Genomic DNA, 20,832 nt, shown 5'->3' with positions numbered 1-20,832 from the left:
TTTATATTGTATTTTATGCTTCTGGCGTTGACTTCTAAGGCCCCAGCTATTCGATCTGGTAGAGCAACGCTCTAGAGCGAAGCCTAGTTTGCCCAGAACGTAGAAATGACCTGTACTTTCACACTGGTTACAATTACTCCTGTTATGCTATGGAAAAACTGTTGCACTTTTATTGTATTTTATGATTCTGGCGTTAAATTCTAAGTCCCTAACTATGCTATCTGGTGGAGCAACGCCCTACAGTTAAGCCTAGGTGCCCGGAACGTAGAAATGACCATAACTTTCACACTGCTTGCAATTATACGTATTATACGATGGAAAAGCTGTTGTACATACGGTGTATTATATTCTTCTGGCGCTGAATTCTAAGTCCCTAGCTATTCGATCTGGAGGAGCAACGCCCTAGAGTGAAGCCTAGGTTACCGGGCACATAGAAATGACCAGAACTTTCACACTGGTTGTAGTTATTCCTGTTATACGATGGAAAAACAGTTGCATTTTTTTTGTATTTTATGCCTCTGGCGTTGACTTCTAAGTCCCTAGCTATTCGATCTGGTGGAGCAACGCCCTGGAGTTAAGCCTAGGTTGCCCAGAACGTAGAAATTACCATTACCTTCACACTGTTTGCGATTATTCATTTTATACGATGGTAAAACAGTTGTACTTATGTTGTATTTTATTCTTCTGCCGATGTATTCTAAGTCCCTAGCTATTCGATCTGGTGGAGCAACGCCCTGGAGTTAAGCCTAGGTTGTCCGGAAAGTAGAAATGACCATAACTTTCACACTGTTTGCAATCATTCATTTTATGCGATGGAAAAGCTGTTGTATTTATATGGATTTTATGCTTCTGGAGTTGACTTCTAAGGCCGCAGCTATTCGATGAGATGGAGCAACGCCCAAGAGTGAAGCCTAGGTTTCCCGGAACGTAGAAATGACCATTACTTTCACACTGGTTGCAATTATTCCTTTTATACGCAGGAAAAACTGTTGTATTTTTATTGTATTTTATGCTTCTGGCGTTGTATTCAAAGTCCGTAACTATTCGAACTGGTGGAGCAACGCCCTAGAGTGAAGCCTAGGTTGCCCCGAACGTAGAAATGACCGTTACTTTCACAATGTTTGCAAATATACATTATATACGATGGAAAAGCTGTTGTATTTATATTGTATTTTATGCTTCTGGCGTTGACTTCTTAGGCCCTAACTATTTGATCTGGTGGAGCACCGCCCTGTAGTGAAGCCTAGGTTGCCCGGAACGTAGAAATGACCATAGCTTTCACACTGGTTGCTAGTATTCCTGTTATACAAAGGAAAAACTGTTGTATTTATATTGTATTTTATGCTCCTGGCGTTGACTTCTAAGGCCCTAACTATTCGATCTGGTAGAGCAACGCTCTAGAGTGAAGCCTAGGTTGCCCAGAACGTAGAAATGACCTGTACTTTCACACTGGTTACAATTACTCCTGTTATGCCATGGAAAAACTGTTGCATTTTTATTGTATTTTATGATTCTGGCGTTAAATGCTAAGTCCCTAACTATGCTATCTGGTGGAGCAAGGCCCTACAGTTAAGCCTAGGTGCCCGGAACGTAGAAATGACCATAACTTTCACACAGCTTGAAATTATACATTTTATACGATGGAAAAGCTGTTGTACATACGGTGTATTATATTCTTCTGGCGCTGAATTCTAAGTCCCTAGCTATTCGGTCTGGTGGAGCAACGCCCTAGAGTGAAGCCTACGTTACCCGGAACATAGAAATGACCAGTACTTTCACACTGGTTGCAGCTTTCCTGTTATACGATGGAAAAACTGTTGCATTTCTATTGTATTTTATGCTTCTGGCGTTGTATTCAATGTGCCTAACTATTCGATCTGGTGGAACAACGCCCTGGAGTTAAGCCTAGGTTGTCCGGAAAGTAGAAATGACCATAACTTTCACACTGCTTGCAATCATTCATTTTATGCGATGGAAAAGCTGTTGTATTTATATGGATTTTATGCTTCTGGAGATGACTTCTAAGGCCGCAGCTATTCGATAAGATGGAGCAACGCACAAGAGTGAAGCCTAGGTTCCCCGGAACGTAGAAATGACCATTCCTTTCAAAATGGTTGCAATTATTCCTTTTATACGCAGGAAAAACTGTTGTATTTTTATTGTATTTTATGCTTCTGGCGTTGACTTCTTAGGCCCTAACTATTTGATCAGGTGGAGCACCGCCCTGTAGTGAAGTCTAGGTTGCCCGGAACGTAGAAATGACCATAGCTTTCACACTGGTTGCTAGTATTCCTGTTATACAAGGGAAAAACTGTTGTATTTATATTGTATTTTATGCTTCTGGCGTTGACTTCTAAGGCCCCAGCTATTCGATCTGGTAGAGCAACGCTCTAGAGCGAAGCCTAGTTTGCCCAGAACGTAGAAATGACCTGTACTTTCACACTGGTTACAATTACTCCTGTTATGCTATGGAAAAACTGTTGCACTTTTATTGTATTTTATGATTCTGGCGTTAAATTCTAAGTCCCTAACTATGCTATCTGGTGGAGCAACGCCCTACAGTTAAGCCTAGATGCCCGGAACGTAGAAATGACCATAGCTTTCACACTGCTTGCAATTATACATATTATACGATGGAAAAGCTGTTGTACATACGGTGTATTATATTCTTCTGGCGCTGAATTCTAAGTCCCTAGCTATTCGATCTGGAGGAGCAACGCCCTAGAGTGAAGCCTAGGTTACCGGGCACATAGAAATGACCAGTACTTTCACACTGGTTGTAGTTATTCCTGTTATACGATGGAAAAACAGTTGCAATTTTTTTGTATTTTATGCCTCTGGCGTTGACTTCTAAGTCCCTAGCTATTCGGTCTGGTGGAGCAACGCCCTGGAGTTAAGCCTAGGTTGCCCAGAACGTAGAAATTACCATTACCTTCACACTGTTTGCGATTATTCATTTTATACGATGGTAAAACTGTTGTACTTATGTTGTATTTTATTCTTCTGCCGTTGAATTGTAAGTCCCTAGCTATTCGATCTGGTGGAGCAACGCCCTGGAGTTAAGCCTAGGTTGTCCGGAAAGTAGAAACGACCATAACTTTCACACTGTTTGCAATCATTCATTTTATGCGATGGAAAAGCTGTTGTATTTATATGGATTTTATGCTTCTGGAGTTGACTTCTAAGGCCGCAGCTATTCGATGAGATGGAGCAACGCCCAAGAGTGAAGCCTAGGTTTCCCGGAACGTAGAAATGACCATTACTTTCACACTGGTTGCAATTATTCCTTTTATACGCAGGAAAAACTGTTGTATTTTTATTGTATTTTATGCTTCTGGCGTTGTATTCAAAGTCCGTAACTATTCGAACTGGTGGAGCAACGCCCTAGAGTGAAGCCTAGGTTGCCCCGAACGTAGAAATGACCGTTACTTTCACAATGTTTGCAAATATACATTATATACGATGGAAAAGCTGTTGTATTTATATTGTATTTTATGCTTCTGGCGTTGACTTCTTAGGCCCTAACTATTTGATCTGGTGGAGCACCGCCCTGTAGTGAAGCCTAGGTTGCCCGGAACGTAGAAATGACCATAGCTTTCACACTGGTTGCTAGTATTCCTGTTATACAAAGGAAAAACTGTTGTATTTATATTGTATTTTATGCTCCTGGCGTTGACTTCTAAGGCCCTAACTATTCGATCTGGTAGAGCAACGCTCTAGAGTGAAGCCTAGGTTGCCCAGAACGTAGAAATGACCTGTACTTTCACACTGGTTACAATTACTCCTGTTATGCTATGGAAAAACTGTTGCATTTTTATTGTATTTTATGATTCTGGCGTTAAATTATAAGTCCCTAACTATGCTATCTGGTGGAGCAAGGCCCTACAGTTAAGCCTAGGTGCCCGGAACGTAGAAATGACCATAACTTTCACACTGCTTGCAATTATACATATTATACGATGGAAAAGCTGTTGTACATACGGTGTATTATATCCTTCTGGCGCTGAATTCTAAGTCCCTAGCTATTCGATCTGGAGGAGCAACGCCCTAGAGTGAAGCCTAGGTTACCGGGCACATAGAAATGACCAGTACTTTCACACTGGTTGTAGTTACTCCTGTTATACGATGGAAAAACAGTTGCATTTTTTTTGTATTTTATGCCTCTGGCGTTGACTTCTAAGTCCCTAGCTATTCGATCTGGTGGAGCAACGCCCTGGAGTTAAGCCTAGGTTGCCCAGAACGTAGAAATTACCATTACCTTCACACTGTTTGCGATTATTCATTTTATACGATGGAAAAACAGTTGCATTTTTATTGTATTTTATGCTTCTGGCGTTGTATTCAAAGTCCCTAACTATTCGATCTGGTGGAGCAACGCCCTAGAGAGAAGCCTAGGTTGCCCCGAACGTAGAAATGACCGTTACTTTCACAATGTTTGCAAATATACATTATATACGATGGAAAAGCTGTTGTATTTATATTGTATTTCATGCTTCTGGCGTTGACTTCTTAGGCCCTAACTATTTGATCTGGTGGAGCACCGCCCTAGAGCGAAGCCTAGGTTGCCCGGAACGTAGAAATGACCTGTACTTTCACACTGGTTACAATTACTCCTGTTATGCTATGGAAAAACTGTTGCATTTTTATTGTATTTTATGATTCTGGCGTTAAATTCTAAGTCCCTAACTATGCTATCTGGTGGAGCAACGCCCTGCAGTTAAGCCTAGGTGCCCGGAACGTAGAAATGACCATAACTTTCACACTGGTTGCAATTATACATATTATACGATGGAAAAGCTGTTGTACATATGGTGTATTATATTCTTCTGGCGCTGAATTCTAAGTCCCTAGCTATTCGATCTGGTGGAGCAACGCCCTAGAGTGAAGCCTAGGTTACCGGGAACATAGAAATGACCAGTACTTTCACACTGGTTGCAGTTATTCCTGTTATACGATGGAAAAACTGTTGCATTTTTATTGTATTTTATGCCTCTGGCGTTGACGTCTAAGTCCATAGCTATTCGATCTGGTGGGGCAAGGCCCTAGAGCGAAGCCTAGGTTGCCCGGAACGTAGAAATGACCTGTACTTTCACACTGGTTACAATTACTCCTTTTATACTATGGAAAAACTGTTGCATTTTTATTGTATTTTATGATTCTGGCGTTAAATTCTAAGTCCCTAACTATGCTATCTGGTGGAGCAACGCCCTACAGTTAAGCCTAGGAGCCCGGAACGTAGAAATGACCATAACTTTCACACTGTTTGCAATCATTCATTTGATACGATGGGTAAGCTGTTGTATTTATATTGTATTTTATGCTTCTGGAGTTGACTTCTAAGGCCATAGCTAATCGGTGTGTTGGAGCAACGCCCAAGAGTGAAATCTAGGTTGCCATGAACGTAGAAATGACCATTACTTTCACACTGGTTGCAATTATTCATTTTATACAAGGGAAAAACTGTTGTATTTATATTGTATTCTATGCTTCTGGCGTTGACTTCTTAGGCCCTAACTATTCGATCTGGTGGAACAACGCCCTAGAGTGAAGCCTAGATTTCGCGGAACGTAGAAGATACCTTTACTTTCACACTGTTTGCAAATATACATTATATACGATGGAAAAGCTGTTGTATTTATATTGTATTTTATTCTTCGGGCGTTGACATCTAAGGCCGTAGCTATTCGATCTGGTGGAGCACCGCCCTAGAGTGAAGCCTAGGTTACCCGGAACATAGAAATGACCAGTACTTTTACACTGGTTGCAATTATTCCTTTTACACGCAGGAAAAACTGTTGCATTTTTATTGTATTTTATGCTTCTGGCGTTGTATTCAAAGTCCATAACTATTCGATCTGGTGGAGCAACGCCCTAGAGTGAAGCCTAGGTTGCGCGGAACGTAGAAAAGACCTTTACTTTCACACTGTTTGCAAATATACATTATATACGATGGAAAAGCTGTTGTATTTATATTGTATTTTATGCTTCGGGCGTTGACTTCTAAGGCCGTAGCTATTCGATCTGGTGGAGCACCGCCCTAGAGTGAAGCCTAGGTTACCCGGAACATAGAAATGATCAGTACTTACACACTGGTTGCAGCTTTCCTGTTATAGAATGGAAAAACTGTTGCATTTTTATTGTATTTTATGCTTCTGGCGTTGTATTCAAAGTCGCTAGCTATTCGATCTGGTGGAGCAACGCCCTGGAGTTAAGCCTAGGTTGTCCGGAAAGTAGAAATGACCATAACTTTCACACTGTTTTCTATCATTCATTTTATGCGATGGAAAAGCTGTTGTATTTATATGGATTTTATGCTTCTGGAGTTGACTTCTAAGGCCGCAGCTATTCGATGAGATGGAGCAACGCCCAAGAGTGAAACCTAGGTTTCCCGGAACGTAGAAATGACCATTACTTCCACACTGGTTGCAATTATTCCTTTTATACGCAGGAAGAACTGTTGTATTTTTTTTGTATTTTATGCTTCTGGCGTTGTATTCAAAGTCCCTAACTATGCTATCTGGTGGAGCAAGGCCCTACAGTGAAGCCTAGGTGCCCGGAACGTAGAAATGACCTGTACTTTCACACTGGTTACAATTACTCCTGTTATGCTATGGAAAAACTGTTGCACTTTTATTGTATTTTATGATCCTGGCGTTAAATTCTAAGTCCCTAACTATGCTATCTGGTGGAGCCACGCCCTACAGTTAAGCCTAGGTGCCCGGTACGTAGAAATGACCATAACTTTCACACTGCTTGCAATTATACATATTATACGATGGAAAAGCTGTTGTACATACGGTGTATTATATTCTTCTGGCGCTGAATTCTAAGTCCCTAGCTATTCGATCTGGAGGAGCAACGCCCTAGAGTGAAGCCTAGGTTACCGGGCACATAGAAATGACCAGTACTTTCACACTGGTTGTAGTTATTCCTGTTATACGGTGGAAAAACAGTTGCATTTTTTTTGTATTTTATGCCTCTGGCGTTGACTTCTAAGTCCCTAGCTATTCGATCTGGTGGAGCAACGCCCTGGAGTTAAGCCTAGGTTGCCCAGAACGTAGAAATTACCATTACCTTCACACTGTTTGCGATTATTCATTTTATACGATGGTAAAACTGTTGTACTTATGTTGTATTTTATTCTTCTGCCGATGTATTCTAAGTCCCTAGCTATTCGATCTGGTGGAGCAACGCCCAAGAGTGAAGCCTAGGTTTCCCGGAACGTAGAAATTACCATTACTTTCACACTGGTTGCAATTATTCCTTTTATACGCAGGAAAAACTGTTGTATTTTTATTGTATTTTATGCTTCTGGCGTTGTATTCAAAGTCCGTAACTATTCGAACTGGTGAAGCAACGCCCTAGAGTGAAGCCTAGGTTGCCCCGAACGTAGAAATGACCGTTACTTTCACAATGTTTGCAAATATACATTATATACGATGGAAAAGATGTTGTATTTATATTGTATTTTATGCTTCTGGCGTTGACTTCTTAGGCCCTAACTATTTGATCTGGTGGAGCACCGCCCTGTAGTGAAGCCTAGGTTGCCCGGAACGTAGAAATGACCATAGCTTTCACACTGGTTGCTAGTATTCCTGTTATACAAAGGAAAAACTGTTGTATTTATATTGTATTTTATGCTCCTGGCGTTGACTTCTAAGGCCCTAACTATTCGATCTGGTAGAGCAACGCTCTAGAGTGAAGCCTAGGTTGCCCAGAACGTACAAATGACCTGTACTTTCACACTGGTTACAATTACTCCTGTTATGCTATGGAAAAACTGTTGCATTTTTATTGTATTTTATGATTCTGGCGTTAAATGCTAAGTCCCTAACTATGCTATCTGGTGGAGCAAGGCCCTACAGTTAAGCCTAAGTGCCCGGAACGTAGAAATGACCATAACTTTCACACAGCTTGAAATTATACATTTTATACGATGGAAAAGCTGTTGTACATACGGTGTATTATATTCTTCTGGCGCTGAATTCTAAGTCCCTAGCTATTCGGTCTGGTGGAGCAACGCCCTAGAGTGAAGCCTAGGTTACCCGGAACATAGAAATGACCAGTACTTTCTCACTGGTTGCAGTTATTCCTGTTATACGATGGAAAAACAGTTGCATTTTTATTGTATTTTATGCTTCTGGCGTTGTATTCAAAGTCCCTAACTATTCGATCTGGTGGAGCAACGCCCTAGAGAGAAGCCTAGGTTGCCCGGAACGTAGAAATGACCTGTACTTTCACACTTGTTACAATTACTCCTGTTATACTATGGAAAAACTGTTGCATTTTTATTGTGTTTTATGATTCTGGCGTTAAATTCTAAGTCCCTAACTATGCTATCTGGTGGAGCAACGCCCTACAGTTAAGCCTAGGTGCCCGGAACGTAGAAATGACCATAACCTTCACACTGTTTGCAATCATTCATTTTATACGATGGGAAAGCTGTTGTATTTATATTGTATTTTATGCTTCTGGAGTTGACTTCTAAGGCCATAGCTAATCGGTGTGTTGGAGCAACGCCCAAGAGTGTAATCTGGGTTGCCATGAACGTAGAAATGACCATTGCTTTCACACTGGTTGCAATTATTCATTTTATACAAGGGAAAAACTGTTGTATTTATATTGTATTCTATGCTTCTGGCGTTGACTTCTTAGGCCCTAACTATTCGATCTGGTTGAACAACGCCCTAGAGTGAAGCCTAGGTTTCGCGGAACGTAGAAGATACCTTTACTTTCACACTGTTTGCAAATATACATTATATACGATGGAAAAGCTGTTGTATTTATATTGTATTTTATGCTTCGGGCGTTGACTTCTAAGGCCGTAGCTATTCGATCTGGTGGAGCACCGCCCTAGAGTGAAGCCTAGGTTACCCGGAACATAGGAATGACCAGTACCTTTACACTAGTTGCAATTATTCCTTTTACACGCAGGAAAAACTGTTGTATTTTTATTGTATTTTATGCTTCTGGCGTTGTATTCAAAGTCCATAACTATTCGATCTGGTGGAGCAACGCCCTAGAGTGAAGCCTAGGTTGCGCGGAACGTAGAAAAGACCTTTACTTTCACACTGTTTGCAAATATACATTATATACGATGGAAAAGCTGTTGTATTTATATTGTATTTTATGCTTCGGGCGTTGACTTCTAAGGCCGTAGCTATTCGATCTGGTGGAGCACCGCCCTAGAGTGAAGCCTAGGTTACCCGGAACATAGAAATGATCAGTACTTACACACTGGTTGCAGCTTTCCTGTTATACAATGGAAAAACTGTTGCATTTTTATTGTATTTTATGCTTCTGGCGTTGTATTCAAAGTCGCTAGCTATTCGATCTGGTGGAGCAACGCCCTGGAGTTAAGCCTAGGTTGCCCAGAACGTAGAAATTACCATTACCTTCACACTGTTTGCGATTATTCATTTTATGCGATGGAAAAGCTGTTGTATTTATATGGATTTTATGCTTCTGGAGTTGACTTCTAAGGCCGCAGCTATTCGATGAGATGGAGCAACGCCCAAGAGTGAAGCCTAGGTTTCCCGGAACGTAGAAATGACCATTACTTTGACACTGGTTGCAGCTTTCCTGTTATACGATGGAAAAACTCTTGCATTTTTATTGTATTTTATGCTTCTGGCGTTGTATTCAAAGTCCCTAACTATTCGATCTGCTGGAACAACGCCCTGGAGTTAAGCCTAGGTTGTCCGGAAAGTAGAAATGACCATAACTTTCACACTGCTTGCAATCATTCATTTTATGCGATGGAAAAGCTGTTGTATTTATATGGATTTTATGCTTCTGGAGATGACTTCTAAGGCCGCAGCTATTCGATAAGATGGAGCAACGCACAAGAGTGAAGCCTAGGTTCCCCGGAACGTAGAACTGACCATTCCTTTCGCAATGGTTGCAATTATTCCTTTTATACGCAGGAAAAACTGTTGTATTTTTATTGTATTTTATGCTTCTGGCGTTGACTTCTTAGGCCCTAACTATTTGATCTGGTGGAGCACCGCCCTGTAGTGAAGTCTAGGTTGCCCGGAACGTAGAAATGACCATAGCTTTCACACTGGTTGCTAGTATTCCTGTTATACAAGGGAAAAACTGTTGTATTTATATTGTATTTTATGCTTCTGGCGTTGACTTCTAAGGCCCCAGCTATTCGATCTGGTAGAGCAACGCTCTAGAGCGAAGCCTAGTTTGCCCAGAACGTAGAAATGACCTGTACTTTCACACTGGTTACAATTACTCCTGTTATGCTATGGAAAAACTGTTGCACTTTTATTGTATTTTATGATTCTGGCGTTAAATTCTAAGTCCCTAACTATGCTATCTGGTGGAGCAACGCCCTACAGTTAAGCCTAGGTGCCCGGAACGTAGAAATGACCATAACTTTCACACTGCTTGCAATTATACGTATTATACGATGGAAAAGCTGTTGTACATACGGTGTATTATATTCTTCTGGCGCTGAATTCTAAGTCCCTAGCTATTCGATCTGGAGGAGCAACGCCCTAGAGTGAAGCCTAGGTTACCGGGCACATAGAAATGACCAGAACTTTCACACTGGTTGTAGTTATTCCTGTTATACGATGGAAAAACAGTTGCATTTTTTTTGTATTTTATGCCTCTGGCGTTGACTTCTAAGTCCCTAGCTATTCGATCTGGTGGAGCAACGCCCTGGAGTTAAGCCTAGGTTGCCCAGAACGTAGAAATTACCATTACCTTCACACTGTTTGCGATTATTCATTTTATACGATGGTAAAACTGTTGTACTTATGTTGTATTTTATTCTTCTGCCGATGTATTCTAAGTCCCTAGCTATTCGATCTGGTGGAGCAACGCCCTGGAGTTAAGCCTAGGTTGTCCGGAAAGTAGAAATGACCATAACTTTCACACTGTTTGCAATCATTCATTTTATGCGATGGAAAAGCTGTTGTATTTATATGGATTTTATGCTTCTGGAGTTGACTTCTAAGGCCGCAGCTATTCGATGAGATGGAGCAACGCCCAAGAGTGAAGCCTAGGTTTCCCGGAACGTAGAAATGACCATTACTTTCACACTGGTTGCAATTATTCCTTTTATACGCAGGAAAAACTGTTGTATTTTTATTGTATTTTATGCTTCTGGCGTTGTATTCAAAGTCCGTAACTATTCGAACTGGTGGAGCAACGCCCTAGAGTGAAGCATAGGTTGCCCCGAACGTAGAAATGACCGTTACTTTCACAATGTTTGCAAATATACATTATATACGATGGAAAAGCTGTTGTATTTATATTGTATTTTATGCTTCTGGCGTTGACTTCTTAGGCCCTAACTATTTGATCTGGTGGAGCACCGCCCTAGAGTGAAGCCTAGGTTACCGGGCACATAGAAATGACCAGTACTTTCTCACTGGTTGCTGTTATTCCTGTTATACGATGGAAAAACAGTTGCATTTTTATTGTATTTTATGCTTCTGGCGTTGTATTCAAAGTCCCTAACTATTCGATCTGGTGGAGCAACGCCCTAGAGAGAAGCCTAGGTTGCCCCGAACGTAGAAATGACCGTTACTTTCACAATGTTTGCAAATATACATTATATACGATGGAAAAGCTGTTGTATTTATATTGTATTTTATGCTTCTGGCGTTGACTTCTTAGGCCCTAACTATTTGATCTGGTGGAGCACCGCCCTAGAGCGAAGCCTAGGTTGCCCGGAACGTAGAAATGACCTGTACTTTCACACTGGTTACAATTACTCCTGTTATACTATGGAAAAACTGTTGCATTTTTATTGTGTTTTATGCTTCTGGCGTTGACTTCTTAGGCCCTAACTATTCGATCTGGTGGAACAACGCCCTAGAGTGAAGCCTAGGTTGCGCGGAACGTAGAAAAGACCTTTACTTTCACACTGTTTGCAAATATACATTATATACGATGGAAATGCTGTTGTATTTATATTGTATTTTATGCTTCGGGCGTTGACTTCTAAGGCCGTAGCTATTCGATCTGGTGGAGCACCGCCCTAGAGTGAAGCCTAGGTTTCGCGGAACGTAGAAAATACCTTTACTTTCACACTGTTTGCAAATATACATTATATACGATGGAAAGACTGTTGTAAATACGTTGTATTATATTCTTCTGGCGCTGAATTCTAAGTCCCTAGCTATTCGATCTGGTGGAGCAACGCCCTAGAGTGAAGCCTAGGTTACCGGGAACATAGAAATGACCAGTACTTTCACACTGGTTGCAGTTATTCCTGTTATATGATGGAAAAACAGTTGCATTTTTATTGTATTTTATGCCTCTGGCGTTGACTTCTAAGTCCCTAGCTATTCGATCTGGTGGAGCAACGCCCTGGAGTTAAGCCTAGGTTGCCCAGAACGTAGAAATTACCATTACCTTCACACTGTTTGCGATTATTCACTTTATACGATGGTAAAACTGTTGTACTTATGTTGTATTTTATTCTTCTGCCGATGTATTCTAAGTCCCTAGCTATTCGATCTGGTGGAGCAACGCCCTGGAGTTAAGCCTAGGTTGTCCGGAAAGTAGAAATGACCATAACTTTCACACTGTTTGCAATCATTCATTTTATGCGATGAAAAAGCTGTTGTATTTATATGGATTTTATGCTTCTGGAGTTGACTTCTAAGGCCGCAGCTATTCGATGAGATGGAGCAACGCCCAAGAGTGAAGCCTAGGTTTCCCGAAACGTAGAAATGACCATTACTTTCACACTGGTTGCAATTATTCCTTTTATACGCAGGAAAAACTGTTGTATTTTTATTGTATTTTATGCTTCTGGCGTTGTATTCAAAGTCCGTAACTATTCGAACTGGTGGAGCAACGCCCTAGAGTGAAGCCTAGGTTGCCCCGAACGTAGAAATGACCGTTACTTTCACAATGATTGCAAATATACATTATATACGGTGGAAAAGCTGTTGTATTTATATTGTATTTTATGCTTCTGGCGTTGACTTCTGAGGCCCTAACTATTTGATCTGGTGGAGCACCGCCCTGTAGTGAAGCCTAGGTTGCCCGGAACGTAGAAATGACCATAGCTTTCACACTGGTTGCTAGTATTCCTGTTATAAAAAGGAAAAACTGTTGTATTTATATTGTATTTTATGCTCCTGTCGTTGACTTCTAAGGCCCTAACTATTCGATCTGGTAGAGCAACGCTCTAGAGTGAAGCCTAGGTTGCCCAGAACGTAGAAATGACCTGTACTTTCACACTGGTTACAATTACTCCTGTTATGCTATGGAAAAACTGTTTCATTTTTATTGTATTTTATGATTCTGGCGTTAAATTCTAAGTCCCTAACTATGCTATCTGGTGGAGCAAGGCCCTACAGTTAAGCCTAGGTGCCCGGAACGTAGAAATGACCATAACTTTCACACAGCTTGAAATTATACATTTTATACGATGGAAAAGCTGTTGTACATACGATGTATTATATTCTTCTGGCGCTGAATTCTAAGTCCCTAGCTATTCGGTCTGGTGGAGCAACGCCCTAGTGTGAAGCCTAGGTTACCCGGAACATAGAAATGACCAGTACTTTCACACTGGTTGCAGCTTTCCTGTTATACGATGGAAAAACTGTTGCATTTTTATTGTATTTTATGCTTCTGGCGTTGTATTCAAAGTGCCTAACTATTTGATCTGGTGGAACAACGCCCTGGAGTTAAGCCTAGGTTGTCCGGAAAGTAGAAATGACCATAACTTTCACACTGCTTGCAATCATTCATTTTATGCGATGGAAAAGCTGTTGTATTTATATGGATTTTATGCTTCTGGAGATGACTTCTAAGGCTGCAGCTATTCGATCTGGTGGAGCAACGCCCTAGAGTGAAGCCTAGGTTACCGGGCACATAGAAATGACCAGTACTTTCTCACTGGTTGCAGTTATTCCTGTTATACGATGGAAAAACAGTTGCATTTTTATTGTATTTTATGCTTCTGGCGTTGTATTCAAAGTCCCTAACTATTCGATCTGGTGGAGCAACGCCCTAGAGAGAAGCCTAGTTTGCCCCGAACGTAGAAATGACCGTTACTTTCACAATGTTTGCAAATATACATTATATACGATGGAAAAGCTGTTGTATTTATATTGTATTTTATGCTTCTGGCGTTGACTTCTTAGGCCCTAACTATTTGATCTGGTGGAGCACCGCCCTAGAGCGAAGCCTAGGTTGCCCGGAACGTAGAAATGACCTGTACTTTCACACTGGTTACAATTACTCCTGTTATACTATGGAAAAACTGTTGCATTTTTATTGTGTTTTATGCTTCTGGCGTTGACTTCTTAGGCCCTAACTATTCGATCTGGTGGAACAACGCCCTAGAGTGAAGCCTAGGTTACCGGGAACATAGAAATGACCAGTACTTTCACACTGGTTGCAGTTATTCCTGTTATATGATGGAAAAGCAGTTGCATTTTTATTGTATTTTATGATTCTGGCGTTAAATTCTAAGTCCCTAACTATGCTATCTGGTGGAGCAAGGCCCTAGAGTTAAGCCTAGGTGCCCGGAACGTAGAAATGACCATAACTTTCACACAGCTTGAAATTATACATTTTATACGATGGAAAAGCTGTTGTACATACGGTGTACTATATTCTTCTGGCGCTGAATTCTAAGTCCCTAGCTATTCGGTCTGGTGGAGCAACGCCCTAGAGTGAAGCCTAGGTTACCCGGAACATAGAAATGACCAGTACTTTCACACTGGTTGCAGCTTTCCTGTTATACGATGGAAAAACTCTTGCATTTTTATTGTATTTTATGCTTCTGGCGTTGTATTCAAAGTCCCTAACTATTCGATCTGCTGGAACAACGCCCTGGAGTTAAGCCTAGGTTGTCCGGAAAGTAGAAATGACCATAACTTACACACTGCTTGCAATCATTCATTTTATGCGATGGAAAAGCTGTTGTATTTATATGGATTTTATGCTTCTGGAGATGACTTCTAAGGCCGCAGCTATTCGATAAGATGGAGCAACGCACAAGAGTGAAGCCTCGGTTCCCCGGAACGTAGAAATGACCATTCCTTTCACAATGGTTGCAATTATTCCTTTTATACGCAGGAAAAACTGTTGTATTTTTATTGTATTTTATGCTTCTGGCGTTGACTTCTTAGGCCCTAACTATTTGATCTGGTGGAGCACCGCCCTGTAGTGAAGTCTAGGTTGCCCGGAACGTAGAAATGACCATAGCTTTCACACTGGTTGCTAGTATTCCTGTTATACAAGGGAAAAACTGTTGTATTTATATTGTATTTTATGCTTCTGGCGTTGACTTCTAAGGCCCCAGCTATTCGATCTGGTAGAGCAACGCTCTAGAGCGAAGCCTAGTTTGCCCAAGAACGCAGAAATGACCTGTACTTTCACACTGGTTACAATTACTTCTGCGATGCTATGGAAAAACTGTTGCACTTTTATTGTATTTTATGATTCTGGCGTTAAATTCTAAGTCCCTAACTATGCTATCTGGTGGAGCAACGCCCTACAGTTAAGCCTAGGTGCCCGGAACGTAGAAATAACCATAACTTTCACACAGCTTGAAATTATACATTTTATACGATGGAAAAGCTGTTGTACATACGGTGTACTATATTCTTCTGGCGCTGAATTCTAAGTCCCTAGCTATTCGATCTGGAGGAGCAACGCCCTAGAGTGAAGCCTAGGTTACCGGGCACATAGAAATGACCAGTACTTTCACACTGGTTGTAGTTATTCTTGTTATACGATGGAAAAACAGTTGCATTTTTTTTGTATTTTATGCCTCTGGCGTTGACTTCTAAGTCCCTAGCTATTCGATCTGGTGGAGCAACGCCCTGGAGTTAAGCCTAGGTTGCCCAGAACGTAGAAATTACCATTACCTTCACACTGTTTGCGATTATTCATTTTATACGATGGTAAAACTGTTGCACTTATGTTGTATTTTATTCTTCTGCCGTTGAATTGTAAGTCCCTAGCTATTCGATCTGGTGGAGCAACGCCCTAGAGTGAAGCCTAGGTTACCGGGCACATAGAAATGACCAGTACTTTCACACTGGTTGCAGTTATTCCTGTTATACGATGGAAAAACAGTTGCATTTTTATTGTATTTTATGCTTCTGGCGTTGTATTCACAGTCCCTAACTATTCGATCTGGTGGAGCAACGCCCTAGAGAGAAGCCTAGGTTGCCCCGAACGTAGAAATGACCGTTACTATCACAATGTTTGCAAATATACATTATATACGATGGAAAAGCTGTTGTATTTATATTGTATTTTATGCTTCTGGCGTTGACTTCTTAGGCCCTAACTATTTGATCTGGTGGAGCACCGCCCTAGAGCGAAGCCTAGGTTGCCCGGAACGTAGAAATGACCTGTACTTTCACACTGGTTACAATTACTCCTGTTATACTATGGAAAAACTGTTGCATTTTTATTGTATTTTATGATTCTGGCGTTAAATTCTAAGTCCCAAACTATGCTATCTGGTGGAGCAAGGCCCTACAGTTAAGCCTAGGTGCCCGGAACGTAGAAATGACCATAACTTTCACACAGCTTGAAATTATACATTTTATACGATGGAAAAGCTGTTGTACATACGGTGTATTATATTCTTCTGGCGCTGAATTCTAAGTCCCTAGCTATTCGGTCTGGTGGAGCAACGCCCTAGAGTGAAGCCTAGGTTACCCGGAACATAGAAATGACCAGTACTTTCACACTGGTTACAGCTTTCCTGTTATACGATGGAAAAACTGTTGCATTTTTATTGTATTTTATGCTTCTGGCGTTGTATTCAAAGTCCCTAACTATTCGATCTGGTGGAACAACGCCCTGGAGTTAAGCGTAGGTTGTCCGGAAAGTAGAAATGACCATAACTTTCACACTGCTTGCAATCATTCATTTTATGCGATGGAAAAGCTGTTGTATTTATATGGATTTTATGCTTCTGGAGATGACTTCTAAGGCCGCAGCTATTCGATAAGATGGAGCAACGCACAAGAGTGAAGCCTAGGTTCCCCGGAACGTAGAAATGACCATTCCTTTCACAATGGTTGCAATTATTCCTTTTATACGCAGGAAAAACTGTTGTATTTTTATTGTATTTTATGCTTCTGGCGTTAACTTCTTAGGCCCTAACTATTTGATCTGGTGGAGCACCGCCCTGTAGTGAAGTCTAGGTTGCCCGGAACGTAGAAATGACCATAGCTTTCACACTGGTTGCTAGTATTCCTGTTATATAAGGGAAAAACTGTTGTATTTATATTGTATTTTATGCTTCTGGCGTTGACTTCTAAGGCCCCAGCTATTCGATCTGGTAGAGCAAGGCTCTAGAGCGAAGCCTAGTTTGCCCAGAACGTAGAAATGACCTGCACTTTCACACTGGTTACAATTACTCCTGTTATACTATGGAAAAACTGTTGCATTTTTATTGTGTTTTATGCTTCTGGCGTTGACTTCTTAGGCCCTAACTATTCGATCTGGTGGAACAACGCCCTAGAGTGAAGCCTAGGTTGCGCGGAACGTAGAAAAGACCTTTACTTTCACACTGTTTGCAAATATACATTATATACGATGGAAATGCTGTTGTATTTATATTTTATTTTATGCTTCTGGCGTTGACTTCTGAGTCCCGAGCTATTCGATCTGGTGGAGCAACGCCCTAGAGTGAAGCCTAGGTTGCCCGGAACGTAGTAATGACCATCACCTTCACTCTGGTTGCAATTATTTCTGTTATACGATGGAAAATCTGTTGTATTTATATTATATTTTATGCTTCAGGCGTTGACTTCTAAGGCCGTAGCTATTCGATGTGGTGGAGCAACGCCCTAGAGTGAAGCCTCGGTTGCCCGCAACTTAAAAATGACCATCACCTTCACTCGGGTTGCAATTATTCCTGTTATACGATGGAAAAACTGTGGTATTTATATTGTATTTTATGCTTCTTGTGTAGGCTTCTTAGGCCCTAACTATTTGATAACGGGGAACCACGCCCTAGACTGAAGCCTAGGTTGCCCGGAACGTAGAAATGACCATCACTTTCACACTGGTTGCAATTATTCCTGTTATACGATGGAAAAACTGTTGTATTTACATTGTATTTTATGCTTCTGCTGTAGACTTCTTAGGCCCTAGCTATTCGATCTGGAGGAACAACGCCCTAGTTTGAAGCCTAGGTTGCCCGGATCGTACAAATGGCCATTACTTTCACACTGGTCGCAATTATTCGTTTTATACGATGGAAAAACTGTTGTATCTATTTTGTATTTTATGCTTCTGGCGTTGACTTCTAAGTCCCTAGCTATTCGATCTGGAGGAGCAACGCCCTTAAGCGAAGCCTAGGTTGCCCGGAACGTAGAAATGACCTGTAGTTTCACACTGGTTGCAATTATTCCTGTTATACGATGGAAAAACTGTTGTACTTATGTTGTATTTTATGCTTCTGGCGTTGAATTCTAAGTCCCTAACTATTCCACCTGGTGGAGCAACGCCCTAGAGTGAAGCCTAGGCTGCGCGGAACGTAGAACTGACATTTACTTTCACACTGTTTGCAAATATACATTATATACGATGGAAAAACTGTTGTATCTATTTTGTATGTTATGCTTCTGTCGCTGACTTCATAGGTCCTAACTATTGGATCTGGTGGAGCAACGCCCTGGGGTGAAGCCTAGGTTGCGCGGAACGTAGAAAAGATCATAACTTTCACACTGGTTTCAATTATTCGTTTTATACAATGGAAAAGCTGTTCTATTTATTTTGTATTTTATGCTTCGGGCGTTGACTTCTCAGGCCCTATTTATTCGATCTGGTGGATCAACGCCCTAGAGTGAAGCCTAGGTTGCCCGGAACGTAGAAACGACTATCACCTTCACGCTGTTTGCAATTATTGGTTCTATACAATGGAAAAACTGTTATATTTATTTTGTATTTCATGCTTCGGGCGTTGACTTCTAAGTTTCTAACTATTCGATACGGTCGAGCAACGCCCTACAGTTAAGCCTAGGTTGCCCGGAACGTGGAAATGACCATAGCTTTCACACTGGTTGCAATTATACCTGTTATACAAGGGAAAAACTATTGTATTTATAATGTATTTTATGCTTCTGGCGTTGACTTCTAAGTCCCTAGCTATTCGATCTGGAGGAGCAACTCCCTTAAGCGAAGCCTAGGTTGCCCGCAACGTAGAAATGACCTGTAGTTTCACACTGGTTGCGTATATACATTATATAGGATGGAAAAGCTGTTGTATTTATATTGTATTTTATGCTTCTGGCGTTGCCTTCTTAGGCCCTAGCTATTCGATCTGGAGGAACAACGCCCTGGGGTGAAGCCTAGGTTGCCCGGAACGTAGAAATGACCATCACCTTCACTCTGGTTGCAATCATTCCTGTTATAGGATGGAAAAACTGTTGTATTTATATTATATTTTATGCTTCAGGCGTTGACTTCTAAGTCCGTAGCTATTCGATGTGGTGGAGCAACGCCCTAGACTGAAGCCTAGGTTGCCCGGAACGTAGAAATGACCATTACTTCCACAATGTTTGCAATTATTCATATTATACAGTGGAAAAACTGTTGTATTTATATTGTATTTTATGCTTCTGGCATTGACTTCTAAGGCCCTAACTATTCGATGTGGTGGAGCAACGCCCTAGAGTGAAGCCTAGGTTGCCCGGAACGTGGAAATGACCATAGCTTTCACACTGGTTGCAATTATTCCTGTTATACAAGGGAAAAACTATTGTATTTATATTGTATTTTATGGTTCTGGCGTTGGCTTCTTAGGCCCTAACTATTCGATGTGGTGGAGCAACGCCCTAGAGTGAAGCCTAGGTTGCCCGGAACGTGGAAATGACCATAGCTTTCACACTGGTTGCAACTATGCCTGTTATACAAGGGAAAAACTATTGTATTTATATTGCATTTTATGCTTCTGGCGTTGACTTCTAAGTCCGTAGCTATTCGATCTGGAGGAGCAACGCCCTTAAGCGAAGCCTAGGTTGCCCGGAACGTAGAAATGACCTGTAGTTTCACACTGGTTGCAATTATTCCTGTTATACGATGGAAAAACTATTGTACTTATGTTGTATTTTATGCTCCTGGCGTTGAATTCTAAGTCCCTAACTATTCCACCTTGTGGAGCATCGCCCTAGAGTGAAGCCTAGGTTGCGCGGAACGTAGAACTGACATTTACTTTCACACTGTTTGCAAATATACATTATATACGATGGAAAAACTGTTGTATCTATTTTGTATGTTATGCTTCTGTCGCTGACTTCATAGGTCCTAACTATTGGACCTGGTGGAGCAACGCCCTGGGGTGAAGCCTAGGTTGCGCGGAACGTAGAAAAGATCAAACTTTCACACTGGTTTCAATTATTCGTTTTATACAATGGAAAAACTGTTCCATTTATTTTGTATTTCATGCTTCGGGCGTTGACTTCTAAGTTTCTAACTATTCGATACGGTCGAGCAACGCCCTACAGTTAAGCCTAGGTTGCCCGGAACGTAGAAATGACCTTTACTTTCACACTGTTTGCAAATATACATTATATACGGTGGAAAAGATGTTGTATTTATATTGTATTTTATGCTTCTGGCGTTGACTTCTTAGGCCCTAACTATTCGACCTGGTGGAACAACGCCCTACAGTGAAGCCTAGGTTGCCCGGAACGTAGAAATGACCTTTACTTTCACACTGTTTGCATATATACATTATATAGGATGGAAAAGCTGTTGTATTTATATTGTATTTTATGCTTCTGGCGTTACCTTCTTAGGCCCTAACTATTCGATCTGGTGGAACAACGCCCTAGATTGAAGCCTAGGTTGCCCGGAACGTAGAAATGACCATAA

This window comes from Calliopsis andreniformis, unplaced genomic scaffold, assembly GCF_051401765.1.
Source record: "Calliopsis andreniformis isolate RMS-2024a unplaced genomic scaffold, iyCalAndr_principal scaffold0001, whole genome shotgun sequence".
Classification (NCBI taxonomy): Eukaryota; Metazoa; Arthropoda; class Insecta; order Hymenoptera; family Andrenidae; genus Calliopsis; species Calliopsis andreniformis.
The sequence above is the reverse complement of the archived record's forward strand: the minus strand, read 5'-3'. Positions refer to the sequence as shown.